General features: G+C 39.7%; 1 protein-coding gene across 4 annotated transcripts in view; it reads left to right on the top strand.

The window, feature by feature from the left end:
- LOC136834417 (uncharacterized) overlaps positions 1-19,490 on the top strand; it is a 442,334-nt gene that overhangs the window by 288,825 nt on the left and 134,019 nt on the right. Inside the window, exon 1 of one of the 4 annotated variants that reach the window (XM_067096994.1) lies at positions 16,652-17,099. The exons of 1 other annotated variant lie outside the window; for it this stretch is intronic. The gene's annotated coding sequence lies outside the window, so the exon portion shown is untranslated. Of the gene's footprint in view, positions 1-16,651; positions 17,571-19,490 lie in introns of those variants that run through there. 2 more of the 4 variants (XM_067096992.1, XM_067096991.1) reach the window with 2 other exon arrangements.

The following is a 19,490-nucleotide window of genomic DNA, read 5'->3' as shown; positions in this document are numbered from 1 at the left end:
CCTTTTGTTCCTCCAGTAGTCTGCATATTCTTGTTAACTGTCTCTTCAGTAGTTTGGTCCACAGGAATATGGCCAAATGGGTTCACTGATCCCAGCTGCACAGAGAATTTTCCTGCCATAAACTCAGCGTGAACATCAGGGTATGTTATAGGTAGTTGGCTCATCTGAGCTAAAGTAGTATGACAAAGTACTAGCATGGTTGACCTGTCATATGCAAACCCTGAACATGGAATCATGCTTGGATGCATGACAGGTGGAGGATCCAGTCCCCTTCTCTGGATGCACGGATAAGCCTGAGGGTCTCCACAACGTCTATGACACAGTATGTCAACCAGAATGCTGTAAGTCCACTGGCAGCTGAGCACCTCTACGTATTCCTCAAGGTGATTCAAGATACACGTGCAAGAGGGGTTCTTCAGGATCTGCTTCAGACCATTTTGGGAGATGTCCTTGGAAAAGATGTCAGTGACTTGTAGAGACTCCTCCAGATGTGCCATGTCGTCAATGTTTGTAGTTTCTAACCAGGGCAGAAACCCATTCAACACTAGGCCCAGCTAAAGGGCTTCATAGACCAGCTTGTGCAGTCCTCTTGCTCAGCTTGTATTGCTGCCCTCCATGATTACCCAGCAACTGCCCTTGTAGAGTCACCCCCAGACTCAACACACACAGATCACGGAGCCCAGCATCTTGAAAACGCCTCCCTACGATTGCTAGAAGAATGCAGATGGTATGAAAAGCACCCATCCTGATGATGATGCTGCTGAACTGTTTAGGGTGCTTCCTGGTGATCTCGACAGCCTTTGCATATAATGCCTGGTCAAAGACACATACAATCTTGTGGCCCGGTGACTGCTGGATGTGGGAGTGATTGCTGAAAATCTCATTGTGGCTGTGGAGATCTGTGTGGCAGGGCATTGATTGTGGGAAGGTAGCCAATGTTGTCAGTGACTGCCATTTCCTCCGGTGTTGATGTTGAAGCCTGTCCAGCTGCTCACTGACTGATCTTTCTCTTGCAGCATGCGGCTCAGCATCCAAACAAGATTCTTCTGCCTGGCAAGCTTGATCTCCATGTCAGCAACAACTTCAGTGGTCTTGGTCATTGGTGGGCCTGCCTGTTGCCCGTCGTTGGACGTTGGCAGCATCAATGCTCCTCTTCTTTGTTCTAGCCACAGTAGGCCTGGGTTGGTGGGGGACCAGGATTATCTTTTCCTGCAGAGCAATGCCATTCACCCTGTGTGACGTACCTTCACCACTCAGCGTTTCTTCTAGGCGGTCAGTTTTGTCCCAAGCCAAGGTTGTGAAGAGACTAGGGAAAATGTTGCTTGGCAGTGTAGGACCACCTCCTGATGTAGACAGCTTCTGCATGCACAGGGCAGTGTCAATCTCCTCCATCTGTGAGTATGCAACACAATGTCCAAGCCGGTTGAGGATGTTTATCAGCTGAACATTACCTGTCAAAGACTTAACACTGAAGGACAGGGCAATGTGTTTGGGTGGCTTGACTTTGCCACATGTCACTGCATACACTATGTCCTGGCCAAATGATTGCATGAGACACTGAACTCTTGGGGTTACACTATCAATGCTGTCAGGGTCATTGGAGCCTGTGAGCAAGATGCGCAAGAAATACAATAAGGATTCTGGGGATAATATCAGATTTGACACTCTCTATCTCTGGTGACCAGGATTGATTGATATCTTTGGCTTTGGTCTTGATGTTAGCCCTAAGTTGCTTGGCAGTCTTTGTTTGGAGTTCCTGGGCATCACCTCTGGACATGGTCTTCAACTGTTTCTTTAGAGACTGGTTTTCCCTGACAAGCTCCTGCACTGTTAAATTGTCTGGACAGATGAGAAGTTTGCTATTATGATCTGGGATGTTGTGAAGAGAACCACCAAACTCGGTCTCAATCCTTTGCTGCATGTGCTTTTTGGTGGAGTCCTGTACTTTATCCACACCAAAGTTCTTCATCGATGCTGCAAGTTTAGAGGTAATATCTGTCATCATCAGAACCTTTGGGGTACTGAAAAGCTCCTCACAGATGTAATGAAAGAGTTCACTGTATGACTGATTAACAGCCACCTCATATATATCTTCATCTTCTTGAGCACTGGCACTAAGAGAACCCTCCTGTTGTGAAGTTTCACTGAGTGTGTACAGTCTGTAGCAGGACCTGTGGTAGTGTGCTTCAGCGGCCACAGTATCTCTGCTAATGATGCCAAGAATTCTGCTGTCCAGTTTCTTTGTGGAGGCATTCCTGATCTTAGCATCAGCTCTAAGTTCTCTGCACTTCACTAACACTTCTCAGGTCTTCTGTCATTTGTCGTATTTGTTTTTTTTCTGACAAAATATACAATTTGCTTCATATGTTCTTGAGGTGGATGGGCTTGCACAACCAACCCTTACATAACTGCCACTGGTAGTCTTCTTTTTTTGTGCAATGATGCCAGCTAGTGCTTTCTTCATTGTGAAGATGCTACATTTCATGTGATAACTGAGATCTGGGATCTCTCCTTCAGGAGTGTCTTTAGCTAATTCCAGTATGGGGTCATGTTGCCGTATTTGAGCTGCCCAGAGGAGAGTGTTCCAAGGGTCGACAGATTTTGGTGTAATTAGGTTGTCGGTATCAACTGAACAATGAATGATGCACTTTAGCCTTGGGCCCTTTGGAGGCGGTTCCAGACAAAGGTGTTCAGTGTCCGCCATCATTCAGCACTTTCACTTGTAACAGTTAACAATATGGATTAAAAACATAATCTGGTAAGGGTTAAGATGTAAATAATATCAAGATTGGGATTTCTGTAAAAAAAAGAAATTTTTAGTTTTTTACCTTTTAGACGTCAATATATAAAATTTGAAAAAAAAAATCCATTCAAAATAGGAATCATCACCCTACAATCTCATCTCTATGACATTTTATCAAGAAATTACTTGTTTTAGTGTTATTGAACGAAATATAGCTAGAAAACGCGTTTTTGTTTATTTTGCGGATAACATGCCTTCAAGTTCCGGCTTCATTTGCACACGAATTTTAACACATACTAAAAAAATGCATAGAAGAAGATGTGTGAGAATTTAATTTGCTAAATATTAGTCTCTATACCCTTCATGTATACAATGCACCATTTTCTTGAAAAAAATGAAAATAGGAAAAAATTACCCTACGAAAATGAGTTTTTCGCAAAAATAAGCTACAAAGCTACCAACATGGAAAGGCTATCATACCATTTTTTACTAATACTGATGCAACAAACAAAATGGCACAAGTAAAGTTTTGCCACCTTGGATGGTACTGATATCTGGTCCGGCCCATGGACTATTACCTTTCAGTAAGAAAGACACATCCAATGTTAACCTCATTCCGGTTTATTAACTGTGTATGCCAAATCATGATCCCTCTGTTTCTGAGCTTCCTCCCTCTCTCTCTCACCTTCCTCCCTCTCTCTCTCTCTCTGAGCTTCCTCGCTCTCTATTTTCAGTTTCTCTAATCGTCGTTTTTCATATCTTTCCTCTCTCTTCCTAGCTTCTTCTTTCATCTCTATAAACTTTAAGAGTTAATACCCATGTAACCCTTCTCTTCCCAAAAACTATAGGACTCCATTGCGAACTAGAACTAGTTTCCACTTCGATATTTCTTACAATGCAAATAAACCTTCCAGTAAACTACCAACTGGTCATGTACACTTCCTAAACTAAAAAACGTGTAGTACAATGCTAAACAAGTGTACTAATAAACTACAATCTACAACAGTTAGCCTTCTTCAGGAACTTGCCCCTAAGTATCCTAACCTACCTATTGACTTTGCACAAATGTACACAGATTTCCTCTAAAGCATACACCTTCAGCACCTATTGAAATGTTTCCTTAACAATGATCACCTCATCAAACTTACTATTTGTTAACTGAAGATGTAAAGAGATCCTGGCGAGGTCGTCGCAATATACCAGAGATATATTCAATTAACAAACTTATTTTCACAATACATTACAAAATTTTTTTCACATAAAATTATGATTACCCTACACCACTTATCTTTGTTACATATGGAAATTACAGTTAAACCAATTACATTAACATCCTGGGCCAAAACTTTCGATCCTCAAACTTCATTAGTAATAACCCAACTCAACCTCTTTACACAATTTAAATAAAAAAAACCGTAACAGCTGGATGGTAGCTGTTTAGTATGCCGTGTCAGTAAATAGTAGGCCAGTGGTATATCCTTAACAGCGAAATATTTCCTAATTCAGGCACCTCTGGCTATTTACAGCTTGCAATGGCGCTACTGCAGCACACAAGCAACTATGCTGGGCATCACACATTGGACTAGCTGCCAAAAAGGAAACATCTCACAATTTGAAATGACCAATTTCAAAATGTATATTCGGGTCCAATTGTCCTTTGGAAATTAATTCTGTTATTTTTCGCTTATTCAAAGGAAAATCACTATCGTTCAGATTATAATCTCAGCACGGACACTTCTTATAGGCCAATGACTAAGTTGATTAAACTGTTGTCTTAAAAGAAAAGGTCTTATAGCTTTAAAAGTTTACATAAATATTCGAACACCACGAGCTTACAGTTACTTAGAGAATTTTACACAGAAAGAACGTAATACAAAGCCAATGTTTTCCACAGAAAACATAATATTAAGGCATTGATCTCCTCAAGATAGCTTATTAGAAATATCATCAAGGCGACTGTGAAAGTGATTCGCGTAAAAAAAAAAACTGGCCAATAGTCATGCACCTTTAATATAAACTGTTAGCAACTTTTGCCTTACATGATGACCCGGAAGCTTAGTGAAGACAGATAAAGTTAATCGTGTGAACAGTTTGTCTGAATAACTTTAGCATTCATGTTTTAAGGAATTACGTAAATGCATGGAGCATACGAATGATATGTGTCATTAAGAGCAAATGCAATTTCTAACCCGAATGTGCTTCGTAATTTATGACTTTGCCTAAAAACTGGTTAATGGGTTCTCAATTCTGTGAGAGGGAAAACTGGGCATGGTGGTAAATTGCTGGATCTAATGGCGTTGTCACGAAGACGATGTGCTCTCCATCTTGTGATGGCTCGTCATCATTATTGGCTCTCATATTGCCTCATCGACGACAATATAACTGAGCGTAATAGAGGCAATGGTTAACTAGTGCTAGTGTAATAGTATATACTCTTGGAACAAGTTATTCCTCTAATCATTTCGTCGAAAAACTACAGGTATTACCCAAATTCGCGGAAGCCTGGCAACTCGCCTGTATGTCTAACGTTGTAATTGATAAATGCAAATGGATTCAATTGAGTATACCACTTGGTTAAATGCGTAACCATTTCATAGTGCACATATTGCTGTTTGGCGTGATTTGGCATCACAATAAGCCGAAAAAATCGTCCGTGATAGGAGTTTGTCAATGGCATTTAGTAGCTTACTTGTCAAAGACATAGTCGTTGTAAAACTTTTTAGAAAATTTAGTTCCCAGAAAATGTTATACGATTGGTCTTACTGGCGTACATTACTCATGGTTGTGTTGTACCAACTTAAATTGTTGTCTTTTTGGAACGTAGCGGATAGCTAACTTGAATTTTCCCTCGCCAAATGCTGGTCTTTGGCTGCAGAATGACAAACCAGCTCAGCTCCTTATTTGCTATGTACCGCTGTTGACTACTTTGTTAAGTCTCTAGTTGTAAGCTGCTAAAAGATGATAGAAAGTTTGCGTGTCTGCACCTTCAAGTGGAGACTAATACAATGGCTGGCATCAAAATGTCATAGAATCCGTCCGTAGCTTCTAGGAAACGTTTCATGATTTATGGTTGGTTACGAAAATTGTATGCGCGATGCAAAGGCCCTTCTTACTAGGCTATTATTTTTCCTTGAATGCTGGCCGCTGAGCAAGAACTCATGATGGTTGGTCTAAGGCCGGCCCTAGACGTAACTGTTTATCTGAACGATATAACTGATCAGATAAATCGTTACGATAAAACTGACGTGTAGGGGAAATTTGCGCAGATTTTGATCGTTTCAGATGAACTGATCGAGCGGCATGAACAGTTGAATCAATCATACTTTTTATCTGAACGATCTAACGATTGTTTGCCTTTCAGATGAAAATCTCACGTGTAGGGGAAAACTGTACAGACGTTATCAGTCTATTTGTGACTTAAATACAGTGTGCAGGTCTTTGCCAGCTTTTCACCCTTCTTAGGCACCGCTCAACTCCGCCAACAAGTTTGTATAAGTTTTTTCTTTTTCAGTAGCCATTCTCTGCTCCACTTGCGACCTCATGCTTTAGATCCAGAAAACACTTTTTGCCTTTTTACGCATAATGCCACAGCTAAACCTGCTAGAGCCAGAGAATCCTCCTCCTCGGATGACATTATGAAACTGTGGAACGATAAATTGGTAACGATATATCGGAATGGTGTAGGGGCAGCGACGTTTAGATGGCTTGCAACGATTTTTATCTGATCAGTTATATCGTTCAGATAAACAGTTACGTCTAGGGCCGGCCTAAGCAAAAACATGCAGTCTTGTACCAACTGGTAGAAGTGCCAAAGCCTCGATAAGCAACTAGAAAATGTTCTTCAGAATGCTTTGATGTAGGAAATTAAGTCGTATGGTCCACGAAAGCATGAGCGGGATTGCAACTCTATGCGCGTAAACGTTTCAGTCTGAAGAAATCCCTCCCACCCTCCATCCCCGCCTCCTTATTCATATCAAAGAGTAAACTACATACAGTTATAAAGCATTGTTAGAAACTGGAACTTTATAACACAAGAGGAGGGTTAATTGGTTTAATGTACCTCCAGTCTGCACGGGTCCTCGCCAAACGGCTGCTCGTCAGTGTGGAAAGGGTATGAGAGAGAGAGTGGAACCGTGGGCTATGAACCGAGTGACAGAATCGTTTAATAAGTTCAGCTTTTGTGTGTCCTGGCATGCAAGGTCACGGGCAGTGAATTAGGACTTTAACATTTGGAAATGTCTCGTACTCAGGTTGTGGATGTACGACGATAGACGTACTTTCTCCTGTCATTTTTGCATGCTAAGGAGTCCGGTAATTTGACATATTGGTCATTATCTTACGTAGCTTAGTATTGTCACGTGTCGTATCATACAGTGCAGCTAAAACAGAGAAAGATAATAATACCAACGTGTCTTTTTTCTCATTCAGTTAACGTTTACAGGGTTAATATATACAATATATCCGGGAAAAATATGATAAACCATGCGAGATCTTAATTGAAGCAAAATTTAAGCTAAGTTGTAACAAAAATATTCTGGCAGGAAGTGCTCTCCCTCATTACAACTCCTAGCTTGTCAGCTACGTTCTAGACACAGTAATCCATGAGCTAAGTCTCTCTCTCTCTCTCTCTCTCTCTCTCTCTCTCTCTCTCTCTCTCTCTCTCTCTCTCTCTCTCAATAAACGTTATGAATATTGCAGTCTACACAGGGGAGAGCCTCTACGGGGTTATAATCTCTACAGGCAGGTTTAGGGGAGGTCCAGAAGTTCAGGCCTTCCACCACCACCTCGACTTCTCTGTGGGATGAAGAGTCTTCTTTGAGTGGACATTGTGATAACTGGACAACAGATCCTACCTCAGCAAAGGAAACTGTCCGGCATTATTGAAAATAAAAGGACCAAATCTTATTCTCGGTTAAAATAATACATAGAAAGAGACCAGAAAATTCAAAATATCGCCCAAAACTATCGAACATGAAGTAATAGGCAAAGGCGTAGATTCAGGGTCGGAGACAGGGCGGGAAGTCGTCCCACTAAACTGCAGTTCCAAATATTTCAGTTATTTGGTATAAAATACAAGAACATATAAAAGAAGAGTATATGCACGAATATTAGGGTAATAAAAATAAAAAGTTAAGTATACCTTAGTTTAACCAGACCACAGAGCTGATTAACAGCTCTCCAAGGGCTGGCCTGAAGGATTAGACTTATTTTTATGTAGCTAAGAACCAATTGGTTACCTAAAGCAACGGACCTACAACTTATTGTGGAATCCAACCACATTATAGCGAGAAACGAATTTCTATCACCAGAAATAAATTCCTCTAATTCTTCATTGGCCGGCCGGAGACTCGAACTCGGGCCCAGCAGAGTGCTACCGAGCACTCTACCGACTCGTCCTACAAGGACATTTGTATGAATAATAGGGTATTGATAAATAGTGTAATGAAAATAGGATGTAATTCTACTGAAATTATATAGATCATATACTGCATCATAGTTTTCAGAAGTAATTAGAGTTTGATCATTTGGGTCACTCTCACATAAAGGGGATCAATTTCCTTTAATCCCACAGATATCAAAATTTCTCATTCCATGACTTTTAGTTAAATTTCGAGAGTGCTTATGGGAAAGTTTTTTCACTGAAGTACGACATAAGCTGATGAAATTTGTGATGAAACAGTCTGACTTTTCCAAACTCAAGAAACTCGTTAATGATAGCTTTAACGTTGACTGACTCATCTACGAATGGTGAACACGCATTTTCATTATTATTAAAGCGAAAAAAAAAAACATTCGATCAATAGCTACTGAGAATTGCATGTCAGATCTGATTGACTGATTGATTATGAAATTGAGGTCTTGAAGACCAAGCGCCGGAACCCATCAGGATTATTCAGCGCCGTAATGAAAGTGAAATATATAAATTAATGATATGATTGATAATGAATATATAGGTGAATGATGACATACTAGTAAAATTCAGTGTTAAAATATGAACGTAAAAAATGAAGAATGACATTGGATAGAACCAGCAAAAAATAAATGTATATTAAAATTTTAAATTCAAAATATATACTTAGTATATAAAATAATTATGACTAAAACCTCTATTAAATATATTAAGATCATATCTCATTAAAATAACCCATAAGGTTATCTACCTCAACGTGATCATTTAAAATCTCTAAAATAGTCTTCCCAGTTAGTACTTTGCCCTAAGGCAATTAAATTTGGGACAGTGGACCAGCATGTGCTCAACGGATAGCTGACCACCACAATGAGCACAAACTGGGGCACTGGCTCCCTCTGAAATATAGCTATGAGTGAAGCGGGTCTGGCCAATCCTAAGCCGTGTTTGGATGATCTCAAATCTTCTGTTACGATTAAAACCCGAACTCCAAAAATCGATACTTTTTCTAATGTTTCTGTACTTCCCTATTGTGGATAAAATGGGGAAGTCCATCTCTGCTGCCACTTTGTAATGAATGTATCGTCTCATTAACTGGACGCTTATCCAAATGTGGCATCTTATTAGTTAAGAAATCACATCTTGGTGGCATCCAGCTTCACTATCAGCCAGTCTCGTTCCCTTCTCAGACCAGTGCCTAGGAAACCAACAAAATTTTTACTGACAGAAAAATAGAAACATAAAAAGTCATTCCTGAGCCTTTGAATTAAGGGATAGGGTAAGATTAAACTTCTTTAGGACTTTTAAAACACTCCTTGAGTCACTGTATATTACTGTGGATTTAAATTCTCTTATCACATGCAAGATTTAAAGCATCAACTACAGCTGTTGCTTCCAGCAGTGAAAATGATGAGGAGTCTGATAACTTTTATATATGATTCCCCTCACACACCACACTGTACATCCTTCATCTTCCGATTTTTGATCCGTCAGTATAGATTTTCCTGTCATTTATGTGCCTGCCTCTCATCATGCTCCAAAAACTTGTTTCTGACTTCTTTTTCGAACGATCTGTCTTCTTTGTCTCTTTAAAACAGACATCTATTGCTGGAATAAACCATGGAGGGATAGCAGGATGCTTCTAACTTGTAGGATCTTCTGCATTTTTATGCTTTCATCCTCCAGTTCACCCAGCTGTCTGATTTGAAAAGGTATTGAAGATCTACAGTAGATCCAAAAAGCATTGAGTCACACTGTTTTAAGACCTCAAAAGAAGGATTCTCCTTTGAACTTTTCAGCTGCATGGTGTATCTCAGACCTAGCTCATGCCTCCTAAGTCCAATGGCAGCTGATGGGAGTCCACATAATTACTTTCAATGGGTGAAGTTCTAAAAGCTCCAGTGCAGATCCTTAGCCCCATATTATGCACAGTGTCCAATTCCTTCAGTTTAGTCTTTGAAGTAGATGAGTATACTTGGCAGCCATAGTCCAACTTAGATAAATATACTGCATTATAAAGCCTTAACAACGGTTTCTTATATCAGTACCCTAGTTAAAACTGGGATACTACTTTGTAAAATATTTAGTGATCTCTTCACTTTTTACTTTTTAACTGGTCAATATAATTATTCCAAGTGAGCTTTTCATCAAATAATTATCCCTAAAAAATTTTACTTCAGTAAAGAGTAAGGTAAGGTATTAATTCTGTTTCAAGGTAAGAGGTGGAGTCGTTTCCTTAGTTCGGCATCTGCAGGACCTGGAACAGCGACAGTTTTGATTCGGAAAATCGAAAATCCTTGCCTCATTAGCCCACTTGCTTTTTTATCGATGGCTCTTTTGCATGAATCTGCTAGTAGATGCTCCATTATATCCCAGCTGTACAGAGCCAAATCATCTACAACAAGAGCCTTTACTGGCGATGATATCTTTTCCAATACTCCATTAATGGCAAATAGCAAAGAGTGACACTAAGGACACTACCCTGAGGAACTCCCTCTTCTTGTAAGAAAAGTCGTGATACACATTCCCAACTCTTGCAGCATATATCTTTCTGATAAAAACGAATTTATAAATCTGATCATTTTTCGTTTAATGCCCATCTTATACAACTTTTTTATAATACCATAACGCCATGTGGTGTCATGCCTTTTCCAAATCAAAGGAAACTCCTATTGTTTGTCTCTGTTTAGCAAAAAGTTGTATTTGGTTCGAGAGCCTGAGCAAGGGATCTAGAGTAGATCTACTTTTCCTAAAGCCAAACTGGAATGGAGAAAGCAATTTATTTGTTTCTAAGTGCAATACAAATCTGATGTTAATCATCTTTTCCTTCAGCTTACAAACACCACCGGTGAGAGGTATAGGTCGGTAGCTGCTGGGTAAAACAGGATCCTTGTTTGGTTTCTTCATAGGGAGGATTAATGATAATTTCCAGCTCTTCGGAATAAAACCAGTTTCCCAGATTTCATTTATTATATCTAAAAGAAACTTCTTTGACTTTTCTGGGAGATGTTTCAGCATTTCATAAAGTGTTTTTTCTTCACCAGGGGCTGATGGTATTCTGCAAGGCATCTTTGAGTTCCTGCAGTGTAAATTTTGCATTATATGATTCAAATTTGTTTTCACTTAAATCAAGAGAAATCTGGGATTTATAATGTCTTGGAATTCTACAGAATATTTCTCACTACTCGATATTCTCGAGAAATGCTCTCCTAATTTTTCTGCGACCCTCTCTTGTTGGGTGATTAGGTCACTATTTGCCTTAAGGGTAGGCAGAGGTTCAGGGACAAACTTGCCATTTAATTTTTTAATTTTCTTCCAAATCATTTTGGATGGTATTATTGAGCTAATGCCATTAATGTAGTACATCCACGACTCTCTTTTTTGCTTTTTTAAAATATTTATTTTGCTTGGCCACACCACGTTGGTAAAAACTTTGGCTTGGGCAGTTCCACTCCTCTTATACTTTTTGTAGCATTTTCTAGTGATCTTTCTCATATTACTACAGGTTTTGTTCCACCAAGGAACTGCTGGTCTAGAGGGCTTCCCTTTTGTTGTTGGAGTAGAAGCAATTGCACTGTTGATGGTGGTGTCACTGACGTAATTATATGCCTCTGAGATGGATGGAAATGATTTTACATTCTTGTCCATGAGAACAGACTCATTAAATTTATTCAAGCCTGCTTCATATACCTTCCATTTGGGAGGTGACTCAGAGGGCTGATTCTTAACTATTTTTATATGAATTGGGAAGTGGTCACTCCCATTTGGATATTCATTTACTGACCATTCATAATCAATGGGAACACTAGATGAGTAAAAGCTCAGGTCGATAGCCGAATAAGTATTGGAGTAGATGTTATGGTAAGTCATGGCTCAGTTATTGAGTATAGTGATATTACGACCATCCATAATATCCTCTAACATCCTACCCTTGGCCACGGTTGAGCTATATCTCAACCGTGCCCTTGGCATCTGTCGTGTTCCCACCCCATATGGGGTTGTGAGCATTAAAATAACCAAGGAGGAGGAAAGGAGTAGGAAGCTGATTGACCAGTAAATGAATATCATTATAAGTGAAATCTAAATCAGAAGGAAGACAGATGGAGCAAACTGTAATTTGCTTGTCTCAAATGAAAGTTACTGCTACAGCTTGGAGATGAGTATTAATTGATAGCAAGGGGTGTTGCAACGACTTATGCGCAATAATTGCTGCGCCTCCCTTAGCTCTATCTCCGATTGGTGGTGGAGAATTGTATATGCTGTGATTTAACCCAAGATTATATTGTGTGCTTCCAAGCTTAGTTTCCTGGAGACATACAATACCTGGGCTATGATCATGGAGCGAAACCTTCAGCTCTTCACTTCGAGCCCTAAGACCTCTACAGTTCCATTGTAGTATTGACGTGAAAACTATTTTTTGGACTTGGTGGAAGGCCCTTTGAATGGAGCCTTCTCATTTACTCTCTTTTGTTTATGAGTATTATCAAGAGGTAATATGGAGAGGACTGGTCTTGACAGGTTTGGTTTATTATCTGTTGATTTACTGGTGTCATTTTGTTTCCCCTTCTTGTCAGTTTGTTTAAATTCAGGCTGGGGTTCTTGCATCGAGCTTAGTACTTCGTATCTATTACTAAGTGATGCATGTTTAATCGGAGGAGAGGATGAGGGGGAACGTCTCCTCTTTGGTGCTTTTGCTCCTCAGTCTCCACTAAATCAGGCACAGACTCTGCCTGAAACAATTCCAAGGTGATTGGGTTAAGTGCCATCTTATCCCCCTTGGAGGCTTGTGCTCTAGCCTCAACAGGCCGACCACCTGACCCAGACGGCTGGGCCACTACCACAGGGGTTGATGCCGATACTTATGTGCTCTGCATTGGCTTTATTTAGTGCAGACAGTTCAAATTTGTAAATTTCACAATTTTTGTTATTGGATTTATGTTCCAGTTGACAATTAACACATTTTGTTTTTCTAGTACATTCGTCATCATAATGGACACCAGAGCAGATTATACAAATTTTAGCATTTTTGCAGTTTTTTGATGGGTGGCCAAACTGAAAGCAATGATAGCACTGCATTGGTCTTTACTTGAAAGGACGTACTCGTACCCTTTCATTTTCAAATATGACTTGAGAAGGTACTTCAGAGTCTACAAAGGTTAAAATGATCATGTTGGCAATAGCTGCCTTTTTCACTCTCGAAACTGAAGTGGGACTCATTTCTAGAATTTCTTCTTCTGTCATGTCATAAAGGTCTTCATCAAATAGTACTCCTCTCCCATAGCTAAAGCCTAAGTGGGGCTTGATCTTCGTAATCATTTCATCATTTTTTAAGTCCAACAAAGTCAGCACATATGCTTGGGTTGTAGATTTGGCATGAATAAGAATGGTGCTCTTCCCAAAACGAGAAATATCACCGCTCTTTATTCCTCCCACCTTTTTCTGAAGAAACCTGCAAAATTTATAGTAGTTATAATTTTCCTCCTTGGCTGAAGCTACCACCCACATAGGAGGTTTAGGAGTCCTTATTTCTGCATTCTTGTTTCTCTCTGGTTTGTCCTGAGCCCATTTAGATGGCACATGAACGTCCATGTCTTTGGGAACTTTGTCTGTTAAGGCCCCTCGTACTGTAGCTTGACCTATTTGTATGGCATTTGTCATACTACTAGCCTTTACAGCCTCATCATGGCTAATAAAGGTAACACACGCTTCCCATTTACATTCAATATCAATAAAGTTCATTCTGATTTCTACAACAGTTCCAAATGATTTCAGAGCTGTCGAGGTCATTTCATAATCACAACAGACTGGTAAGTCTTCAGTATGGAGCAATCTCAAATTTTTCACACAACCTGGCTGTGTTGTGGATTTAATCTTGGATGACGATTTCTTAGAGAAGTCCGTGTCCTTGCTTGAAGTCGTCATCATTGAAGCATGGCTAGAGGGTCCAGGGGAGGGGAAGTCAGGAGGGGGATCAGGATATTTGTTATTACTGCTTTTTGTCAATTTATTTTTCGAGAAGTCATCAACATTTGGAGAAATTTCAGTCTCCAAGGTGGGTGCAGAGGTGCCAGAACAGCACCATCAGAGGGTGCAGGGGTACTCAAATCCTTATAAATGCTAGACATACATAAAGATTTGAGAGGGGTAAAAAAATCATAATAAACCTGAAAACCTTAAAAAGATATCATCAGCCTTTCATGGGGATTATTCTTCCACCAATGGCACAAGTGAGAACTGACCCCCAAATCTCCACCCCCTACCTTACCCCACAGGGAATGGCACAACGTGATTATAGTGGCCCAAGTGTAAGCCAAACCTGCTTGCTAGGACAGAAGGTATTACGAGAATACTATCAACCCCACTCTAATCGTGTTATGGGCAAACCGGATAGAGTGCCGAGAGTCCTATCCCCAGAACCGGACCCCCTTGGAATCTGCGGTCCAGCACTAAAGAATAGTTCCGCCTGATATCCCTCAGGTCCGAACATTATCACAGGCAGCTGATGGTCCTACCACAGCTCCCACTATTTAGCTTCGGATATCAACCCAACCCCAGTTATATCTTTTCCTGTTTATCAGGTCCAATAAATTTTAGCGAAAGCGGAAAATTCCACAAAAATTAATTCAAAGAAATATATAATGATCTATGGGACTCTTGGACTCAAACCCGGTAACAGATTCCTGGGGTTCAAGAGCCCCCTCGCCACGTCAAGGTGGCCCCAAATCGAGGGGGATGTCAAAATGAACTGTAAAGAGTAGTGGCACGTTGTATGAAGAGTCATGTAAGTAGAATAATCAACAGCATTCTGTTAGTGAGGAAATTTTAGGGTAAGAAACGCCACTTTCTTGTGAGCTACCCACAAATGTTCAAAACCACAGAAGTGCATTTTCTGGTGGTCTCTTCCTGACAGAAAGGACTGAAGAAAGTGCTTTTTTGAATATTTTCATAGAAAAACAAACTGTACTCTCTTGATATGGAACCTTGCAAAGTTACGTACAACCGATAGCACTATGAAAAAGAATCTTCCGCTTTTGAATACTTGGAAATTACCTGGATAAATACTTATATTATACGTTACAATAATGGTTCTTAACCTTGGGGGGGCGCGCCCCACTAGGGAGGCTTCAGCAATTTCCAGGGGAGGCGCTAGCTCTAGGGAAAAATTAAAAATTCTCTAATTATATTCGTTATTCTCTTAACAAGAGTGAGGAACTAATACTCAAAAGTTTATGAAAAAAAACTACAAAAGTATTGCCTTATAACGTTAGTTTCCTATAGTCTACTACTCTTGTTAGACTCGTTGGGCGTACTATGCTTTGTGTTTATTTACCTATCTCCCTAACCCTCGAAACCCCTTCTTTTTCTCTTTTATTTTCATTTTCCTTTAAATCTGGGATGGAATTTTACTCATGGATGCAAGGGGGGCGTGGAGGGAAGGACCAACTCTTAGAGGGGGCGTGGTAATAAAAAGGTTAAGAACCACAGCGTTACAATAACTGCGCATTCGAACAAATTTCATGACAGATTTTTCTTTGTCTCCTTGGCACACATGCTGTCCCTCTCAGAATGGGAAACATTAGTAACGAGTTATCATTGTTTAGATTTTTATACTGACTTTACGAAAATTAGCCTAGCATGATTTTGTGAAAGAAATATAATTTTCTTTTTAAACTAAAGAAACTGATTCTGTATTCTTGCTGGTCCAAATTTAGCCAGAAAACCTTTTAAATGCGTTTGAGAACACTTGAATCTATTTGGCTTTTGCGACCTCTTAGTCCCCAAGACCAATGGTCAGACCTGCTCCCCCCCCCCACACTTCTTCTCTTCCAAAGCTCTGGATCCCCATAGTTACGAAGGTTATCATGGGTAAGAAATGAGGTCATTAGGCCGAGTATGGAAAGTTATGTTTTGTGCCTTTACCGAACTCTCCGTTTTGGTATTGCCAACAAGCCCACTCGACATAACATATAGCCTACTGTACGTTAAATTTCCCGTCATCTTGCTTGAATTATTTTATGAACAATAACCCATTTCTTGGGATTAGGCCTTATAGTTTTCATGTAAAAATATGTTAAAATTCGTTCAGAAATATTAAAAGTTCGATTTTTTTGCTCTTTGACATTCACTGCATGAGAATGTTTTGATCTGTCGCAGAATCATCATGCTAAAACACGCTTGCATTTTAAATGGTTTGACTTTTGATGTACGTTAGTCCAAGCAATACACTAGAGAAAATGTAACACAATACAATTGGTTACATGCAATAAATCCTGATGAGTGGCGGAGTATGCAGCATCACGAACTCAAAGTTAATCATTGCAGTGACATAAACGCTGACACGAATTCACCGTAAAGGCGTCCTTGGCACTTCAAGTCAACACGATAATACAAGGGTATACATATTTATACGACCTCCGATGGCGTTGTAGAAAGAATTCAGCTAACATACATTATTTACCTTCATGATTCATGTCGTATTTTCGGTCTGCTTTCTCAATGTCGTGAGCTCTTGCATACTTCTATTTTTAGAGGACTAGGGAGATGAACATAATAGTCGCAAGATTCCTTGTTAAAGCCTAGCAATGAAGAGTTGTGTGTAGAAAGCAAATTATGGGATGCAGTGTACACAGAATACCAAAGAACTGGAAAACGTCCAGCCAAGTATATAAACTTGACAGTAAACACGAAAGTCCAGCTATGTGTGCGATGACGGGACAACTATCACCTTACTGTCCTAGACATGTTACCATAACTCTCTCTCTCTCTCTCTCTCTCTCTCTCTCTCTCTCTCTCTCTCTCTCTCTCTCTCTCTCTCTCTCTCTCTCTCTCTCTCTCTCTCTCTCTGTGGCCTTATTGTGCCCGTTCGTACGAATTCAGTGTGGAGGTGTCAGTAAGTGAACGAAAGATTTTGTTTTCGGTCGTGTAATTTCCTTTACTGGGCACGAAGAGGTGAGTTTAGGACTACAGCCTGTTTTTTTTTTTTTTTTTAGAATTGCTCGCCCTAACACATCCTTTTATGCACTTTTTAAAAAAATTTACAATAACATGCAAGTTGATTATTTTGCAGAATTAATACTTTCCAGTACAAGCAGTGTATAGTATCTTTAATTTGATATTAGTGAAATAATTGATGGTATTAAGATTGTTTTTTCACATTCCACGTTTTGTCAAGATTTTTCTTAAGGGAAACTATTAAATGGGGTATCAAAATATATTTATTCGCGAGGTTACTAAGTTATAACTTAGTACCCCTGAAAATGGAGGTTTTCTTTATCAGTAAAGTGTAGTGGTCCTCGGTTATCTAGATCCAAACGACTTATATGTATTGTTCACTCGATGTTTGTACCAAAGAGATTTCTACGTTATTTAACCTGCTATTAATCTTAGCAGGCCTGTCAAGGCACCTACTCTCTGTTTAAGGTAAATAAAGACCAGTCATTACTTTCAGTGTTATTAGTTGCTCGATTTTCCCATGTCGTTTTACTAAAAATGAGCTCCACATATTTTGTGGGGAGGGAATTGCAGGCTGTGTTTTGTAATTAAGACTTATGTGGTAGGCCTATGTAGTATATATATATACAAAGTGAGGATGGCTAGACCTATGGGTGTATGCATGAATTTACTTGAACCCCACACATTGGGTGGTAAGAATCGAAAATGCATTCAATATTGAAGTTATTACTACCTTCAGGTTATGAGTAACATTTTCGTGTAAGCTAAATTTTTGGGATGTTAGGTAGGCCTAAACAAATTATGGGTTTCAGTGATAACGAGACAAATGTTAAGTTCTTTAGGCTTGGGAAAATCGTCTTGATGGCTTGGTTTTGTTGCTAAGGCAGGCTAGGCCTAGTAACAAGTCTTAGTCTACTCTGTGGAAAATGTTCTTATTCTCTTTTAGCCTGTTGTCATGTTAAACTTTATTGTGTAGGCTAATGCAGACCCTACACTGTGCTTAAAGTTGAATGTTGTTAATCCATTTAACCAAGACAACGTGGCCAGTATTGATTTTGTACATATGCTAGGCCTAGGGTATCCCTGGCCTCTTGACTGATTAAGTGCAGTACTTAATGGAATGGGAGATAATTAAGGTAAGCCTACCAGTAGGAATTGGCATAGCCTGGTTGATAAATTTTTCTTTTATAACATATGTTGGTGAGGCTATATACTAGCTCATAGAGGTGACTGCCTTCCCCAACTTTGCCATTTTCCACAGTTTTTTGGTTTCTAATTATGAATTTACCTTTAATTTTGGCACTCGAGTGTAATTAACCTGTAATTAACCCTCTGAAGTCCATCAACAAGGGGTTTCCATCGCGATCTTCACAAGACAGAGCACGACCCTGCGTCAGTTTACCAGTTTTGTCATCCCGTCGGCAACAGTGCAATAACTTGTTAACATAAAGTACCCAACCCCGGCCAGTACTAACACGGCTTCCCACATTGAGAGGGTTGTAACAAACAGATGCACCAATAGGATCAGAACCTCTAAAAGTGTAGAAAAACCAGTTGAAAAGGTAAAAACATGCGCAGAGCTAATATATAGAATTACCCATATGTTTATGAGTGATTGAAAATGCAAGTATCCTGACAACTCTTCTTAGAGGAGGAGGAAAAGGAACAACTGTTTGTGAAGGCTTAACCTTAACCTAATCTATCCCAGTCATGCCTTGCACACAGAGGAGTTTCTCCAGTGAATTGCCATAGGCCAACAATATAGGCTAGACCCAGGCAGTTGGTATAGCTTAGGCAAGATGGAGCATCTTAGGTAAATTTTTTCTGCAAAATTGAATGCCGCTACCACGTCCCTCTGGTTTGGTAACTACCAGTTTGTGTTGAAAACGGGTGCCATGTTTAGTATTGGCCCCTTAGAGATGATTGTAAAAACATGAACAAAAGACAGCCTAAACAAAAGACATAAACATAAACAAAAGCTTAAAGAAAGGGCAGTAAATATCTCAGTCACTAACAGGCAGGAACCAGGCCATGGTATTAGTCTTCAGTTTTATTGTCCAACACTACTACATTTATTGCAGGGGGAGTTGTGAATGGTTTTAAGAATATGTGCAGATGTTAGTTTTTATAAGATATTGACATAAAAATACCGGAGCTTCTTCCAGGCCTTTTTTTAAAGTCTGATGGGGAAAGTTGGGGCAGCCCTTGCTCCTGAACCTCAACAAGCCAAGTTAGAGCAGCACTTTCAAGAGTTCATTATACTCATACATAAGCATAGTAATCTTGGGGAGGCTAAGACACCTTCATATGCAGCCCCAATCTCATCAATAGAGTTCAACCTCAGGCACTCTTGAAGCAAGACTGCTAGTTAGGTTGCTGTGGTCCCAA

The sequence above is a fragment of the Macrobrachium rosenbergii genome, chromosome 53 (genome assembly GCF_040412425.1).
Source record: "Macrobrachium rosenbergii isolate ZJJX-2024 chromosome 53, ASM4041242v1, whole genome shotgun sequence".
NCBI classification, from domain to species: Eukaryota; Metazoa; Arthropoda; class Malacostraca; order Decapoda; family Palaemonidae; genus Macrobrachium; species Macrobrachium rosenbergii.
Note: the sequence above shows the minus strand (reverse complement) of the source record. Positions and strands in the feature narration are given on the sequence as shown.